Here is a 5987-nt window from a genome sequence, read left to right as displayed (position 1 = left end):
TTCCTGCCTTAACCTTGTGCTAGCATTAGCTGCTGTGCGACCAATAACCTTCTTGTTTGGTTTCGGGGTTTGATTTTAATTAATGACTAGGACTTGCAAATTAAATTGATTAAGCAACCCTGGACTTAGGCTCTGAAGCTGGAGGCAAATTGAAGTTAGTTAAGTCTTTCTAAACTATCACAGTTCTCAACAGTCCTCAGCTCAGCAAAAAAAAAAGCAGATAGCAGCAAGTGCAACTGAGTCTTGGGCCCTTCTTCTTTTCCCTCCTCAGCTCCACAACTTGAGTCTGCAATTGCTCTACAGATGTCAAACACATTGCAGCAAAGACTTTTGATAGTCCAGGAATAATAGAATGTCAAAATATTATCTTGAAGTTCAAGAGCCTCAAAATGGCCTCATAATGAGAAAGACAAAGATAATTGTGCAAAACTCACAATTTGGCTTCATCTCTTTGAAATAACTGGTGAAGTACTTCAAAAAGAAGATTAGAAACAGGTTTCTTTCCTCACCTCCCTCCTTGAGATTAAGAAGCTAACAGAAAAGTTGTTTCCTTTATACTGTTCTCAGTTTCACGGTTCTCAGCAGCAAAATCTGTTTCTTCAAGGAACATCTTGCAACATTTCCCCCCCCCCCAAAAAAAAAAAAAAAAGTGAGGGGGCAGAACGAGGAGCTGAAATTGAGTACATACTGAATCACATCTAAATGTTTTTTTCCTTCAGAGAACTAGCAATTGTTATAAATGTACCACTGCTATTGAGCAGCTCTTCAGAAAGGAGTAAACTGAAAAAAGGCAGAACTTGGGACAAGGCCCCAAAGAATGAAAAATCTAACACTGTGTCAAAATACACATATGAAGAATAATGCCTGCACCTCCAAATTCTGTGTTCAGCCTTCCTTCCTGTTGTTGACCTAAAAGGAAGTGGGGAACACATACAAACTGTACCTTTTTATCTTTAATTAGCATATTCATAAATTATCAGCCTTACATCACTTGCCCTACAATACAATCTTTAAGAGAAGTTCTTCTGACTTTGTTTGACCTCTCAGCAATAGGTCCAAAAAATTCCTATAACCTAATAATGGTGCTAGACACCCTAGCTCCCTCAAACACAGTAAATTATACACTCAGAATATCACTCTCTCAGATCACTACCCCTACAAGGGTGGAGCAACAAATTCTTTACCGTCTTAGTGAGACGTCACAAAAGACAAAAAAGGTTGCTCAACCTACTGGTCTGTCACAACAGATACAGGGGCTGTGATCTGCCAGATACCTCGACCCATTCTCCACGACTGCTGGCAAGCTCAGTGTTTTTTCCCCTCTGTCTGAACAGCAACATAATCAAACAGAACTATCTTCTTGACCTGCTATCATCACCAGCACAATCAACCACTCCTGAAAGCTGATGCTTTCTTCAAGAGGTAAGAGATGCTGATGCAATGATATCATCAGAAGAGAATGAAACCTTACAACTTTGTGGTCAATGATCAAGAATTGAAAGAAGAAAGAGTTTAAACAGGCTTAGCAAGTCTCCTACAATCTTGGCATCTACAAGAAACCAGAAGAGTACTTAAAACCACAGATGCACAAAGATCAAGAACAGAACATTCTAAAAAGGAGGTAACTGGACAGTAGCAGAAAACACAGCTTTCCTAGTAAATTCCAGCAGATTTGATCCTCTCTGAAAAGAGTGCCTACAAAGCATTTACAAGCAGCTTTCCTGAGGAATCAAAATCTGTTTCAGCACTTGCTCCCATGGTCTCTGTACTTCAAACTAGCACAGACAAATCCTACCAGCTGGGGATAGGCGACCGCACAAAAACCAGAGATAACTGCACTCAGAAGATTTTTCACCCAAAAAGGAGAAAGGTCAAAGGACTGACACTGTATAAATGGCCAGAGTGCTTTTAAAATTGAGGGTGCTGAAATATGGCCTTGTACAGTGTTTACAAAATTCTCACTTACCATAGAAGTTTTAATATGTCTACCACAGAAACTATATTTGGCCTTGAAGGCTGGAGGAGAAAGCAAGCAGGCAAGATGTAGCTTGGTGGAGGCAAAATAACAGATATTTATCATATGAAGGAAAGAAAGTTCATGACATCTCCACAGCAATCTATTACTTACAATGATACAGCAGTGACCTCTTTGAGGAGTCCTGCTGTTCACATACCAACACTAAGCCATCTTTTCAGTATCACATCTCAGTTCTATGTTAAAGAAGAAAATTTTTCAAATTAATAGCAAAAGGTTGTAGTCATCACACTGATTTCCGATATAGACATATTAAAGTTTAACTGCCACATGCATGTTTGCCAGCTCTCTGTTTTAAGATATGACTCAGTGATGTATCTGAGTTAAAAGCACTCTCGCCACTACACACACACAAAAATAATAATAAAAAAAAACCCCTCTGTGCATTCATATGTGGACCAGTCATAAGTTTTAAACAAAAAAAGATGTTGTGAATCTGTATTAGATATGCTGAAACAATTCTAGTATCATTGCAGGTTTACCTCACCGCCACATTTTTCTAAATTGCTTTGGCTGCAGTGCAGCTTGGATAACTATACCACAGTGCCTAGAATAGTCTCAGAAGAGGCTTCTGGGAGATTTTTGGTAGAGTAACAGTTCTGCAATTACAGCAGGCTACAAACACTGCTAAGGTATAAATATAAACTTTGAGATGTCAGTAGTCGGGCTCCAGTCCTTTGCTCAGTTTCGCTTGAGTTGCTGCTACCCTGGCTGCCTCAAAATAACATCATGGTCACCTCCTAAAGTGGCAGGAAGCAAAAGCTTTCCGAGCTGTTTAAAATCCTGAACAAAAATGTTTCAGGAAACCATTCGACAATGCTGTTGAAGAGGTAGAGAACCTGAGAATTACACCCCAAGCTAGAGCGTAACACCAAAAATGGAGGTGTTGGTGAAATATTAAAGGACAAAACAAAACATATTGACAGGTAAGCAGTTTGCTCCAGCTTAAAGATACAAGAATAGGAATCACAGGCATGCAAGGTAAAAGGCTTGAGGGATATTCTCATTCATTAAAATTACGAGTTCACAGAGGGAGGAGCAGTTTCATCTCACCCCACATCCATCCAAGCAAACATTCAGTTTAGGTTGAACAGGTTCTCAGACTTGTGCAAAGACTTATCTACTCTACTTAAAACACCGACAAACCAGTTCAAGTACTTCTATATGAATGTGAAGCAAGCAATCTGGGAGGTTAAACCAGTTCTTAAGAACAAACAGCTGCTCTGGCATAATGGAAAAGCCTGGCCATACCAGGTATGCATAAACTACAATTAAGACAGCTATATTATCCCATCTAAATGAACGGTTTCCCAAGAATCACTATGGGACTTGAGAGAAAGCCAGGCAAAAAAAGCATCTTGTTTATACAGCCACTTTCATGAAGGACTAAAAAACTTCATTGCCTCTTTTTCATGTTTCTTGTATCCTGGAATAAACTGGAATCACTTTTTTTTTTTTTTTTTTACTGAGTCTGTTTCAAAGGCGCATTCACAAAAAAACACTGAAATTGTAAAAATAATCCATAATTCTGCACATTCACCTAAGAAATGTTTTGACTATTCTAATGTTGTTTAAGAAGGATTTACTAATATTTCTGCTAACCAACAAAAGACGCAGTTAGTTTCTCAATTAGTTCAATATCTGACAGGGTGTGAAGGTTAGAAATCTAAGGGGATATGCATGGACCATTGCTACAGACAGGATAAGACTCCAATGGATAGACAGAGTTTCAAGACCCAAAATTATAAATACTAACTACTGCTCAAACATGACCATATGACTGAGTAATAATTCCTACAGATGTTCAATGCCACAAGACTTCTTCTGTTGCTGAGATTTCTCTCTCTAACTTTTCCATTTTTATGTCTGCTTTTCCAGGATGGCTTTTTGTGCCAAGGTAATTTTTTTCCAATAGTTTAGCTTTTCTAAGAAAATGCAAATTATTTTCAAGAGTAACTGTAAAATCTGCCGCTCAACAAATCAATTGCCTCAACTACCAACCACAAATGTGGCAAGGAAAAGCAAACAAACAAAAAATCACTAATTTTTTCCAGTATTTTTTTGTTTAATGCAAGAAAATCAGTGGAGATTTTTACTAACACTGAATACATTTCATATAGATACACTTGTCCTCTTCCTCTCCACAAACAAGAACTGGTGACTCTTACATTTTCTATCAAGACTAATCCAACTTCCATTGCATTTGAATATGTGCCGAAGTTGATAAAATAATCCTTTCAAACACAAATAAACCACTGGTTTGTACTATATTTGGCTGCACGAAGAATTCTTTTGGGGAACAGGAAAGTAGCCACTGCCTTCTGACTCTGCATTTTGTGACTTCCTTCACTAGCTAGCAAACACCTCAACCTCACAAAGTTTTGAAAACAACTTTATTGAAATACTAACATCTTAAAATCAAATTTGAATGGCATACTTAAGTAACAGAATATTGGCATATTTTTAGTTTTGAAATCTTTTCAGACTTGACACAGAATTCTGCACAGATGCTACACTTCAATAAAATATTCTCAAGTCGTTAACAATTTTGCCTACCTTCGACTGGATAATGGGTAGGATCAACAGTTCAAATTAGTCATAACAGGCGAATACGATACGAGAGAAAATTCAATTTCTTTCATTCTGCACCAGCTTACACCTTTCGATTACAGTTGTCTCACACACAAAGGAAAAAGCTAGTCTGTTGGTTACTGGGAAATCTGGAGAGTTAGGAACGCATTAGGACTGTGACTACTTGCTAGGTAAGCTTTCAAGCTTACGCTTCTCCCATTGGCATAACTGCTTTACTGCCAGACAGCTCAAGAGGAGCATATCTAAAACAGCTAAAATGAAAACACATGGAACCCAGCAGCATATAGCAACAGATCTTCCTCCGTCAGCCCCTGGTAAACCTTCCTCTCTCCTAGCACTAAGCATCTCATTCTGCCTTTCCTTGACAGGATTCACACACATCGACTTCCACATAAATTCTATCAGTAAGAGTACTTTTATTCCCAACATCGAAAAAGCAAGCACAGGAAGCCAAAAGAAGGACAAGTGGCCAATCGCAACAAAGATGCAAAGATTGGCAGGAATGTGAACGAAAGAGAAACTGGGTTACTTATCCCAGACTGATACGAAGCACTGGGGCACACTCTTTGCCAAAACCTTTGCCTTCTGTATTTTCCAGGCCACGTGTTCACCTCTAACAATTACTGAATCTCCCTTGCTCATTCCCTTTTGACTTTCACAGAGAAACCTAACCTGTCATTCCCCAGTAACTTACTCATCACCATCAAATCTTTAGGCAGCTCTGGCCTTGCACAGACTAAATGTCTAAAAGAGAAAATCTCTGTTTCTCTTCAACAAACAGTTACATTCCAGAGTTTCATATAGTGGGTATTTCCTTGTCAATTTTGCTTATGCAGGGAAAAAAACAAAAACCAACCCTAAAACCAAATCCAGTGGTTCCAAACAGCTAACCAATAAATCAGCTGCTACAGAAATACAGGTTCCATGGCTGTGTTACAGTCACTACTCAAGTTACGGAGAAGCTGCAAACCCAGGTTCAACGTCCACTACATTTTGGCCGCTCTATGAATGACAGCACAACCTGAAGGTGTTTATGGACCAAGCTCTGAACATTAAAATAGGAAAAGGTAATTCTTAAGTTGATACTGTATTATCTTTGACTTCACAGCTGAGTTTTGTCTCTTGAGGCTCAAGCACTATTTAAAAATACAGAGAAAGAAACAGACAAAAAGAAAGTTTCTGTTCAGAGAGCCTGGCCAACGCAGCCGGCAGCTTAGAAAAACGCGGCACTGACACAGCGGAGCCACGCCAGAAAGGGCGCCGGTGGCGGGGGAAGGATGGAAGCTACGGGCAACACCTTGCCGCCGGGCCCGGGCGCACGACGGGGGCCGGGCAGCACACCCGGGCACGCTTCCTCTGG

This window comes from Cariama cristata, unplaced genomic scaffold (genome assembly GCF_000690535.1).
Source record: "Cariama cristata isolate BGI_N322 unplaced genomic scaffold, ASM69053v1 scaffold7221, whole genome shotgun sequence".
Taxonomy (NCBI): domain Eukaryota; kingdom Metazoa; phylum Chordata; class Aves; order Cariamiformes; family Cariamidae; genus Cariama; species Cariama cristata.
This window is presented reverse-complemented; position numbering follows the sequence as displayed.